The sequence below is a fragment of the Benincasa hispida genome, chromosome 1, assembly GCF_009727055.1.
Source record: "Benincasa hispida cultivar B227 chromosome 1, ASM972705v1, whole genome shotgun sequence".
Lineage (NCBI taxonomy): Eukaryota > Viridiplantae > Streptophyta > Magnoliopsida > Cucurbitales > Cucurbitaceae > Benincasa > Benincasa hispida.
This window is the reverse complement of record NC_052349.1, coordinates 71729979-71743785: the sequence shown is the minus strand read 5'-3', so window position 1 is coordinate 71743785 and position 13807 is coordinate 71729979.

Below are 13807 nucleotides of genomic sequence, written 5' to 3'. Positions count from 1 at the left end.
CATTCCATGGTGAAAGGCAGCTTCTTTCTCCCGGTTGTACAGATGGGACAGTTTTAAATCCTGATTGACGCGCTCGAATGATTGTACTGATAAAGTTGAATGTACTTTATGACCGTTATCGGCTGTCAACTTAATTTGGATTCGACTGTCATCAGTTTTTCTGTCCCATCACTCTTAATTGGCCTTTCACCCAGATGCACTTACCACGTTTGCGCTAACAAAGTTGCAGCGATCCTTCTCGGGCGAATGTTTGCGAGCACGATCAACGCAAAGCCTTGCGATGAAGTTGCACTCGACCAATGAATTCCTATTATTGTAATCTTTGCATTGCATTAACGCATATTCTGCACAAAAATACAAAAATCAATAGTTCTAATGCGCTGAATGCATGTGACCGCAATATTATAGATTTATGCTTAATGGACGCAATTTAACATATTTCATCAACGCAATCCAACATCGTTTAATAACTTAGCCCTATGATAACGTGCAATTCTGTCCGTTATCACACCTCCAATTTAAACAATGCTTGTCCTCAAGCATCAGCTAAAGATTCCTTAGCAAGTCAACCGCAAAGTTCTTTTCCTAGAACTTCTCAAGGATACTTCATTCAAATCCTATATACAAAAAATTTTCTTAAGTCTTATTCAAGTTTCTTCTTAAAATATTTCTAAAGACCTAGAGACTGCAAGCTTAACTTTCAAAAGACTTTTACTAAATTCCGAACATCGCATGATTTATTTCAAAAAGAAAATTTTTCTACCGGGGTGTCAAATAATTTTTATCCTTGCACAAAAAATTTTCTTCATTGCTTTATATTTTTTTTTACCTTGCGCTGATCCAAGTGTCTTGCCTTCGTTTTGGCTTGACCCCACGTGTGTCATGCGGACATCCAACTACGAGCAATGCACTCTTTCTCAGACTAAACTCATACCGATTTTGGCAGTGGAGTTGCAGTCATTGATTTATGCGTTGGTCCTGGTGACTTGCTTTCGTTTTGGCTTGCCCCCACGTGTGTCATGCGACATCCAACTACAGGTAAGTGCCTTTCACAACTTAACTCTTATCAATATGGGTTTCCCATTGCATTGACAGTGGAGTTGTTATTCTAATTTTTTTTTTTTTTTTTGTGTAGAGAAATAGCAAGGTCGAAAACATACCTCACCTTCAAATTTAAAATGCGGCAATGTCCTTATTGCCAAAAGATTAAAATAAGTCATGCGATGGTCATAGAATGCATTGTAAAGAGATTTGAAAGAAACTAGCAAACCCCTAACTTCTAGAAATATTTCATGAGGTGACTATCTTAAGTTTAAGTTGACTCTAATATATACGAAAGAAATAGAAGCATATTTTTTATCATTGGAATCATACTTGGCAAAGAAACAGAATGCTGTAAGTCACTAAATTTATCTACGTCAAATGATTGCAGTGATTAAAGAGGATGCAGGGATAAAACTTTGAAGATTAAAATGCAATGTGATAGCGCAAAATTGGAAATAAAGATAAGGAAGAGTACACCCCCAAATTTTGCGTTGTCGCCCGCATTGTATTGACACATCCATTTTTGCGGCGATCTCTCTTCTTTGGATTGCGGTGATGGAATAAGATAAGTACTTTTTCGCGTAACATCTCCGCAATCCAACGCCTCAATCGTTGCAAGAAAATTAAAGAGAGGGTCAAATTATTTTAAACAAAATAAAACTAGTTATCGCTTTTTTTTTTTTTTTTTTGAAATAGAAGATAGTGATAGTAAAATAAGAATAGATCAAGATTGAAAAGATAGTAAAAATTTCGAGTAGTGGAGAAAATAGTCGAAGAATTGAGGTTTCCCAATACTTGCATCCCTGATAAGTTACGATCATTTGATAATGCAGGGACCACCTACTTCCTTCTTCATTCAAAGTTCTTTACTTCCACGGAGTCGACTTGGTGATGCCAGCCTTCTCCATGATATGCCTTTACTCACTGCCCATTGACTTTGAATATGTTAGTTCCATCGTCATTTGATAATTCCACCATGCCATGCGAAAGTACTTGTCGAATTACAAACGGTCCGGACCAACGTGACTTTAGCTTTCCCGAGAAGAGTCGCAGACATGAATTGAAAAGCAAGACTTTTTGCCCGACTTGAAGGTTCTTACCATATATGCGTTGATCATGCCAGCACTTGGTGTGCTCTTTATAAATCTTCACATTTTCATATGTGTTGTTCCTCCATTCTTCTAGCTCGACCAGTTGCATTTTCCACGCTACCCCTGCCTTCTTCAAATCAAAATTCAGCTTCTTTACCGCCCACAATGCTTTATACTCCAGCTCCAAATGTAAATGACATGCCTTACCAAATACTAGCGCATAGGGGGACATACCTATGGGTGTTTTAAATACGGTCTGGTATGCCCACAACGCATTGTCAAGCTTTGTTGCCCAGTCTTTTCGTGAAGGCTTGACTACCTTCTCAAGTATCAACTTAATTTCTCGATTAGACACTTCAGCCTGACCATTTGTTTGCGGATGGTATGCGATGGCCACTTTGTGGAGGATATTGTACTTGCGCAGCAGCTCCTTGATATTCTGATTGATAAAGTAGGATCCTTCATCACTTATGATGGCACGAGGACTGCCAAAATGAGTGAAAATATATTTCTTCTAGAACTGGGAGACTACCGCCTCATCACTTGTGGCGCATGCTATTACTTCTACCCACTTGGAGACATAATGGATGACCAATAAAATATAGTGTTTACCATGAGATGGGGGGAATGGTCCCATGAAATCAATCCTCCATACGTCAAATAATTCCAGCTCCAAGATAGTGTTCATTGGCATTGCGTTCTTCCATGAAATGTTGCCTGTGCATTGGCACCGATCACATTTCTTTGCATAGTTACCCGCATTCTTGAATAATGTAAGCCAAAAGAATCCACTTTGCAAAACTTTGGCTGCAGTGCACTGCCCACCATATGGTGAATCATGGCATTGTGACAATATGCATTGTTGAGCATCATTTGGTACGCATAACCGAATAATTTGGTATGCACCTCTCCTATACAGATTCAGCTCATCCCAATAATAATGTCTGCATTCATTCTTGAGCTTCTTCTGTTCATGATAAGTGTAATCTTCAGGGAATTGTTCACAAACCAAATAATTGACGATGTCCGCATACCAAGGCAATTCTTCTATGTGGAATAGTTGTTCATCCGGGAACACAACACTCACCTCAGACTCGTTGCGATAGACTTCAGGATTTTTTAGTCTAGACAAGTGATCTGCAACCTGATTCTCTATTCCCTTCCGGTCAATTATTTCTATATCAAATTCTTGAAGGAGGAGAATCCATCTGATCAACCTCGGCTTTGAATCCTTCTTTGGCATTAAATATTTGATTGTCGAGTGATCGGTGTGGATGAGTACCTTGGTTCCCAACAGATATGTTAGAAATTTTTCCAACGCAAAAATCACAGCCATAAGTTCCTTCTCTGTGGTGGTATAACAGACGGTGAAGAATTGTGATGATTTCAGTGATGGTGAGTTGTATTTTGAAATGGAGGTCTTTTCTTCTTTATATAGGCTCCAAATTGGTTGAGGAAGACCAAAATTTAAATTCTAAGAGTTTATCAGGCGAAATCAGGGTTACCCAACTAATTAAAACATGAAAATCGCAACTGATTTTTATTGGTTCGAAATCTGAACAATTAAGGTTCACGGATGCGACTGTAGCAGATCTGTTCATGTGGTCGCATCAGACAAAAATCAGCAATCTGACCTTAATCTCTTACAAAAATTCACAAAGAAAACTTTAAATCAACAAATAAATTTTTTTAACTTCAATTAAACCCTTATAAGCTCATTTGAACTAATTAAAACTGACTTTAGGGGAAAACACATGCAAAAGTCCATTTTTCTAAGTAAAAGTGCACATATAAAAGCCCAAACATGCATTTCATGGCATGTATCATTCGACATTTGGACCAGGGGTTTGAGGAAACTCCTCATACAACACGAATTCTAAATCATTAACCACTAACTTTGTATTAATTAAAGTTTTCTATTTTGTATTATTTTTAACAGTTAACTTTTCAGAAGCTAATAAGGAAATAATTGAGCTTGACATATTTGTTGAAACCAAACAAATTCATTTATATTAGAAATCTTGTATAACTCTTAAAACAAATCCAAACACGTTTAGTAAGAATTTAAGCACATATTATTCAGAATCACTTCGCTGAGATATTCTGAACCAAAGATTACACTAGAATTAAAGGAGTATTATAACATGCAATGGAAGAATTCATAATCAATAAGCACTTTAACTACACTTAATTTGAGTTTTAAACATGCTACCCACGAGGTATTCATATGAGGGTTTGAACCAAAACAATACCTTTGAAGATCTCTCCACGAATTCAGCAGAATTCTCATGAATTTGAGCTTAATCCTTCAAGTAGACCACCACCAAGATTTTCTCCACTAATCTCAAGAAGGAACGTGTGGTGGAAACACTACAATTGAACTGAATTGGTGGTGAACTTAGGTGGGTTTTCAGTTTTACAACAATTCAAGGAAAATTATCAGCCTTCTCTCTCAATTCCATGCATGGATCTTCAATTTATAGACTGAATTCCATCAATAGAACAAGGTTGCATGTAGGGCAGCTCCTACTTGAGTTGTAGTTGAAGATTAAAGTGGAATTTGGTGATAAATCACCAAAATGAGATAGTGGATTTTTCCAAGATCTCAAATTTTAATCCATTTTCATTATAATTGATTTTTATTTAAATAAAACTATTTTATTTAAAACCCAGTTTTATAAAATTAATTCAAAATAATTAATTTATATAAAACTNTTGATTTTTATTTAAATAAAACCATTTTATTTAAAACCTTGTTTTATAAAATTAATTAAAAATAATTAATTTATATAAAACTAATTTTTATTTTAATTAAACCTTTTAATTAAATTAATTTAATATCTTAATATTAAACTAATAAAACACCAATTCCACCAATATAATTCAATTTCATATTTAAATCATAATTTAAATATTAATTGATTCTCCAATTAGGTTTAATTTGAACTAAATTAAACGTTTTAATTGTGTAGTATACAATCAATTGAAAACCCTAAAAACAAATTTGAACATTTCAAATTCATAACTCTAAATTCAAAATTCATCCAATCAATACTCAATTTATTATTCCAATTTATGAGCTAGTAGAGGGACTTAATGGACCTACAGATCATGAGCTCCAACGATTTATAATCAATTGGTTAAACTCTTTAAACCGAATTAATTACTATTCGTTAACTATCAAAGCACGCCACTATAGCTCGATAGTTGCACTCTCCTAACTGTAGATATATTTCTATCTATTTGATGCAACGGAAGTCTGAATCCTTTACTGATGATTACTCTCGGTATGGGTATGTTTATTTGATGCAATGGAAATCTGAATCCTTTGAAAAGTTCAGAGAGTTCAAGGTTGAAGTTGAAAATGCATTGGATAGGCAGATTAACCATTTCGATCGGATCGAGGTGGAGAGTTTTTAGATTCGAGGTTGCATGACTATTTAATAGAACATGGAATCGTTTCCAAATTCTCAACGTCGGGTACACCCCAGTAGAATGGTGTAGCGAAGAGGAGAAACAAAATCTTGTTAGACATGGTTCGGTCGATGATGAGTTACGCTTCCTTACCGGACTCATTTTGGGGTTTTGCAGTAGAGACTACAATGTATATACCCTACTTTGTTCCTTCAAAGAGTGTTGTGAGAACATCTTTGGAGTTGTGGGACGGGCGTAAAGCTAGTTTACATCACTTCCGTATATGGGGTTCCCCAGCACATGTGCTTGAGGCTAATCCTAAGAAATTGGAACCACGGTCAAGGTTGCCTCTTTATAAGCTACCTCAAAGGTACACGAGGGGGAACTTTTATGATCTGACAGAACACCAAGTGTTTATGTCTACAAACACTACCTTATTGGAGGAGGATTATATTAGGGAGCACAATCCACGTAGTAAGATCGTGTTACGTGAGCTTTCCAACGAACCTACTGAAACTTCAACAAGAGTTATTGAATGGGTCTGCTTCATCAGCTAGAGTTGTTGATGATAGTTTATTTGGTAAGTCGGTTCCACCTCAAGAGTTGAGGGAACCTTGACGCAGTGGAAGGGTTGCGAACTAACCCGTTCGTTATATGGGTTTCACGAAAATCCTGGCTATGGTAGCCGATGGCAACGTTGAGGATTCGTTATCTTATTAAAAGGCAATAGAGGATGTGATCGGGATGAATGAGTTAAAGCCATGGATCCCGGGATGGAATCGATGTACTAAAAATCAGTGTGGGATCTTGCAGATCAACCTGATGGGGTTAGACCTATAGGTTGCAAATGGATCTACAAGAGGAAACGGGGTGCCAATAGGAAGGTGCAAACCTTCAAGGCTAGACTTGTGGCAAAGGGTTATACCCAGGTGGAGGGAGTCAAATATGAAGAGACTTTCTCACTTGTTGCTATGTTGAAGTCTATCTGCATCCTTCTATCGATTGTCGCTTATTATGATTATGAGATTTGGCAAATGGACGTCAAGACTGCCTTTCTGATTAGCAATCTTGAGGAGACCATTTATATGGTACAGCCCGAAGGACTCATTGCCCAAGGTCAATAGTAAAAGGCTTGCAAGCTGAATCGGTCTATTTATGGGCTAAAACAGGCATCTCGATCTTAGAACATTCGGTTTGATACTGCGATCAAATCGTACGGCTTTGACCAAAACGTTGATGAGCCTTATGTCTACAAGAAAATCATTAACAGTTCAGTAGTTTTCCTTGTGTTGTATGTAGACAATATCCTACTTATTGGGCATGATGTAGGACTACTGACTGCAGTTAAGAACTGGCTAGCAACCCAATTCCAAATGAAAGATTTGGGAGAGGCTCAGTTTTTTCTTGGTATACCGATCTTTCGGGATATGAAGAAAAAAGTGCTAATGTTGTCTCAGGCAAACATTGACAAGATGTTGCTCAAGTACTCGATGTAGAACTCCAAAAGAGGCCTACTACCATTATGGCATAGAGTTACATTGTCTAAAGAAATGTGTTCTAAGACGCCTCAAGAGGTTGAGGAGATGAGACGGGTCCCATATGCATCTGCGTTGGCAGCTTGATGTATGTGATACTCTGTACGAGACCAGACATCTGCTATGCTATGAATAGTCAGTAGGTATTAGACTAATCCAGGATAGGGTCACTGTGCAGTCAAGAACATCCTCAAGTATCTTTAGAGAATGAGGGACTACATGCTCGTGTATGGAACTAGGGATTTGATCCTTATTGAATACACTGATTCTATCTTTCAGATTGATAAGAAGTCTCGAAAATCCACTTCAGGGTCAGTTTTTACTCTTAACAGAGGAGCAATAGTGTGGCGAAGTACTAAGCAAGGGTGCATCGTCGACTCCACGATGAAGGTCGAGTATGTAACGACTTGTGAAGCTGCTAAGGAGGTCGTTTGGCCCAGGAAGTTCCTGAAATATCTGGAAGTTGTTTCAGACATGCCTAGGCCCATAACCCTTTATTGTGATAATAGTGATGATGTGGCGAACTCCAGGGAGCCTAGGAATCACAAGCACGGAAAACATATAGAGCGGAAGTATCATCTCATCTGCGAGATAGTGCATTGGGCGGACGTGATAGTCACGAAGATCGCTTCGGAGCACAACGTTGCTGACCCGTTTACGAAAGCTCTCACGGCTTCAATTTTTTTAGGGTCACTTTCAGAGCACAGGTCTACGGGATCGTCCGCTGCTGGACTAGGATGTGGAAGATTTTTGTACTGGGTTGTTTATTGTTTGTACACCCCACTCACTTTAGAACAAATAGAATATTATTGGGGATGATGCCCTAAACTCTCATTGGGTTCTGTAGTTTGTAAACACAGTATTGAGCAAACACTTGTGATGTAATAATATATGATATTTTCTTCACTATTGTCTATGGAACATTGTATTTTTTATTTGTTTTACCATAAACTAATAAACTAAGATCCCTAGTTGTCGTTGTAACTTAAGCATGTATGTGGAGACATATAGATGGATTATGTCTTAAGTGATAACCAAAATGGTCTTTAATATATGGTTATAGGAGGGAAACCTTATCCTGGTAACACTACGGATGCGGCTCGCTTTGTAGAATAATTACAAGTGTTGTGACCTGCTACAGATTGTCTGATCCTGATCATTCATGTAGAGACATGTGAGCGAAGGTGTCCTATACAAAGGATTTTGTGTAAGATCGGACCCCGAAGTGTTATAGTCTCGTTATATAACGTCATTCATGACAGAGACTTCATTCACTAGGATGACCATAGGTAACATGACCTCAATCCTAAATGAGTTAGGAACTCCTAACTTTGAGGGCGGTCTTTTGATTTGCAAGTGTGCGAGTGGCCAGATCGCCGACTCAAACCTACCACTTTGGGGATTCGTCTGATTTGGGAGTTGGGAACTCAGCTACACAAGATGGAATTCACTCCTTCCCCGAAGCAGGGGTAAGTAGATAGATTGCTCCCTTAAGGGCTGATTCTAGGACTTGAATGATGTAGCGCCACACACCTTCTCATGGCCTAAAAGGTGTCCACACATAGTAGGACTATGTTGTATTGTTCATTAGAGGGATCAGTGGTACTTAAGGAGTTAGATGTAACTACAGGGGCAAAACAGTAAATTGGCCCAACTGTACTTATGAGCATCTGTGAAGGGTTATCGTACTGTTGATTGGTTATATCCAATGGACACAAAAATATATCTGTGGTGTGAAGAGTGCAGTTGTCGGTCTTTAGTGAAATGCCTGGCAGTTAATGGATGGTAAATCTCGTGGCTAAAGAGTTTAGTCAGCTATTCACGTACCGTTGGAGCTTCGAGTCATAGGTTCATAAGATCCCCTTGGTAGCTCAATGGATTCAAGTTGAGAATCAGTTTTTGGGTCAGTTTGAAGTGTTCAAATTAAACGAATCAATTGTATATGATATAGTTGACATGATGTATGAGATATATTAATTGGAGGAAAATGATATAAATATTATTTATATCTAGTGGAGGAGAAAATGACTATGGTTTATATGCTACATTCGATGTGATATTAAACTATAGGTTATAAATATAATATGATTATATTTATTTTTTAATTAAACGATTATGGGATAATTATTGTTAGTTTTTTCTCTAAAACCAAATGAGATAGTGGGAGGTTGCATTCAGTTTTCGTAACTGAATGGTAAAATGAAAATGGTTTTCATTTTGCAAGAGATCAGAGATTAGCTCATCGATTGAGTACATTACCCATTGTCTAGCAAACTGAGAGCATACACGACAGCTCAAAGTTTACTAAACGAATGTATACACGCGTGCTTTTCCTAAACGATTGCATAGATTTTCTAAGCGATCGCACGCCAAGAGTTCTACTAAACGATCGTCTATACTATCAGCCCCAATTTACTACAGATAATGTACATTTATCTAAACGATCAAGCATCCACCTATACGATAGACTTCCGAATTCTCCCACTTGCTTGGTCGTAGTAAACGATCATTCCTTCCTTCTTCCCTCTACCAAATCCAACAGAGCCCACACCTCCTGGATTCTCACTCCGAGAATACCAAGGTTTCCGAGTGGTAGTATCCTCCATTGTTGTCTTGTTCGTGAGGAGTCTATTCAGGGGTAGACTGTAGGATCTCATATCTAAGAGTTCCATGAGTGCGTTCGGATCGCTTCAATCTCATAGTGATCGAAATACAAATATATACATTCAACATACAGTTATGCAAACAAATACTAATTATCGGCATGCTCAGAACAAGATAAATAACAAGGAGACAGAGTTCCTTACCAGTTGAAAACTATCTTCAAACTTCATAACTTCTACGCAGCGGAAACCCTCCCAGTGATCTACCAACGCCTGGTGGGAACGTCGACTACAACAGCACGATCAACGCGAACACAAACGCCGCAACAGGGACGACACCACCACTAATGAGCTTCGGGTATTCTTGGAATAAAACCCAAAGGGTGGCCTTTGGTAAATTTGGTAGAGGACGGAGGAACAACAAGTCGTGTAGGCGATAAGCAAGTGGAAGAGAAAACGATGCGATCGTATAGCAGAAATGCTTATCGCCTAGAGAAGCTATACGATCATGTAAGATTTACTAAAGGATCATTTAGGAAAAGGTATACAATCTTTTAGCTAAATCGGCACACTATACGATCGTTTATAGAAGGTATCTGATCGTCTAGGCGGAGAAGCGACTATCATATAGGCTCTCGAGCGATCGTCTTCTTTCACCAACGCGCGCTTCACGAATTCTCTTTGGGCGGATGAACGACGATTGATTGCACGATTCAAAAATGAAAACTTTTTTCATTTTTAACCCATCGGTTACCATAACCAACGTTGCCTACTACCCACGTCCGAACATGAAAAAATGATTAATTATCATATAATTAATCAATTAATTAATAAATAAATATAATCATATTATATTTATATCCTATAGTTTAATATCACATACTTACTATAGTATTTTCTCCTCTACTTGATATAAATCATATTTATATCTAATTTCCTCCAAAATAATGTATCTTATACATTTGCTAATTATATCTCATATAATTAACCAGTCCAATTATATCATATATAATCGAACTTTCTCTTGTCAATTTGAACATTTCAAATTAACCCAAATACTGGTTCTCGACTTTTATCCAAGTTACCCAGGGGATCTAATGGACCTGTGGCTCGAAGCTCCAACGGTACGTGAATAGCTGACTAAACTCTTTATCACGAGATCTACCATCCGTTAACTGCCAGGCATTCCACTAAAGACTAACAGCTGCACTCTTCTTACTACAGATATATTTCTGTGTCCATTGGATATTACGAATATGAGTACGATGACCCTTCACAAATGCTCGTAAGTACAGCTAGGCCAAATTACCTTTTTGCCCCTGTAGTTACATCTCACTCCTTAAGTACCACTGATTCCTCTAATGAACAATACAACATAGTCCAACTATGTGTGAACACCTCTTGGGCCAGGAGAAGGTGTGTGGCACCACATCGTTCAAGCCTCGGAATCAGGCCTTAAGGAAGCCATCTATCTACTTACCCCTTCCTAGGGGAAGAAGTTAATTCCATCTTGTGTAGCTGAGTTTCCAGCTCCCAAATCAGACGAATCCTCAAAATAGTAGGTTTGAATCAGCGACCTGACCAATCGCACCCATACAAATCAAAGGACCGCCCTCAATGGCAGAAGTTCCCAACTCACTCAGGATTGAGGTCATGTTACCTGTCATCCTAGTGAAATGAAGTCTCTGTCATGAACGGTGTTATATAACGAGACGTTAACACTTCGTGGTTAGGTCTTATACAAACTATTTGTATAGGACGCCCCCGCTCACATGTCCCCAACACGAATGATTCAGGATCAGACCATCTGTGACAAGTCACAACACTTTGTGACCATTCCACAAAGTGGGTCGTGTCCATAACGTTACCAGGATAAGGTTTCCCTCCTTCATCCATATACTACAGACCATTTTGGTTATCACTCAAGACATGATCCACTTGTAATGTCACCACATACATGCTAGTCAACATACAGATAACCAGGGATTTTATGTTTATTAGTTTGTGGTAAAGCAAATAAAACAAATAAATAAGCAAAATACAAGATGTGAAGTAAATATCATATATTAACAACACAAGTGTTTGTACAAACTGTTTACAAACTACAGGACACGAGACTTTAGGGCATCAACCCCAATATAGACGACAGCGAGATTTGGTGGACGATTGGTTTGGCTTACACAACGAGAGTAAGAGGTGCAATCCTTCGCCAAGAGAAAGATTTAAAGTGAAGAAGAGTTCTTCAACTGGTATGTATCTCGTTCCCTTGTTGTTTAAAGTTCAAAGCATGTTGTAATTTGTTACTAAATGCATAACTAGTATGTTTGATTGTGAATGCGATATTTCTATCACAATGAGTTTGGAATGATCTTGCTTTCGCTCAGAGGTGCTCATTGATAACAGTTCCATCACATTGCTATCTCAGGATTAAGATTGAGTTATCCTAGGTTACTTTAGTATGAAATAGTCAGTTTTAACAGTAAACGGTCGTTATAAAGAAAAGTGACTATTTCGAGGTCCAGTCTTTATGCAAACTCACTGCATAGGATGCCTTCACTCACAAGTCTCTACCTGAATGATCTGTAGATCACATCATTTGTATTACCTATACAAAATAGGCTGCATCCAATAGTGTTACTAGGATGAGATATCCAATTTCATCCATATACTTATAGACCATTTAGGTTATATACTATTAACTTGATCCTATTTTTGTCACCACATAAGTTAAAGTATTCATACTATAGTCATGGATATGTTTATTGGATTTTCATAATAGGATGCAATATCAACAACTTTATCAAATAAGATACTCAATAATATTTTATTGATAAATAGAATGTTTAACACGAAATTAACGAAATGTGAGTTCTAGGACATTCCCAACAATCTCTCACTTGGACTAAAACTCCAGTGAGAATAAATATACAAATATATACAATGTTTATAATGTTGAGAAACATAGAGGGAAAATAAAATAAACTAGGGCATCTATAATTCCATAGATAATCTCCCACTTGCCCTAGATTATGTTGCTCATAGTCTTAGTCCAACCAGATGGCCCTCAAACACTTTAGCCAAGAGGGCCTTTGTAAATGGATCATCAAAGTTGTCTTCAGAGGCTATCTTCGTGACGACCACGTCTCCTCAGTGCACTATCTCTCTGATGAGATGGTACTTTCTTTCAATATGTTTTCAACGTTTGTGACTCCTTGGTTCTTTGGAGTTGGCAACGACACCACTATTGTCACAATATAATGTGATGAATATGTACATATCTGGAACAACTTCCAAGTCAACCAAGAATTTGTGTAGCCATACTGCTTCTTTAGCAGCTTCACATGCAGCTACGTATTCTGTTTCCATCGTTGAAGTCAGCGATACAACTCTATTTAATTCTTCTCCAAACTATAGCTCCTCCATTGAGAGTGAAAACTGATCCTGAAGTATATTTCTTCGAATCTACATCAGTCTAGAAATCATAATCAATGTATCGAGTAAGGGTCAAATCTTTAGGTCCATACACAAGCACATAGTCCCTACATTTGTACCAACATGTGTGTTGGACAACCCTAGATACGAAAATGATGTAAACTACTTTTGCGTCCTTTCCATAACTCATGCAGTGTTTCTAAACACTTTTTGAGGGAACGACATTCAAAATATATTACCGCAGTCTGTACTGCATACCCCCAAAAGGATTGAGGTAACTGAGTGTAACTCATCATTGATCTGATCATGTCCAACAAGGTTCGATTTCTCCTTTCTACAACATCATTTTTTGTGGTGTTCTAGGTGTTGTGAGTTAGGATTGAATTTCATCATCTACTAGATAGTTTTGGAATTGATCTATATACTCACCACCTCGATTAGATCGAAGTGTTTTAATTCTTTTACTTAAAAAGTTTTCTGTCTCAGTCTTAAATGCTTTGAACTTTTCAAGAGTTTTAAACTTGTGACTTATTAAGTAAATGTAGCCATATCTAGAGTAATCATCAATAAAACTGACAAAATACTGATATCCTTCTCGTGCTTTTACATTCATCGAACCACATAAGTCTGAATGTATAAGTTTGAAAAGTTCTTTGGCACGAAAAAAGATCTTCTCGTCATTTTTCCC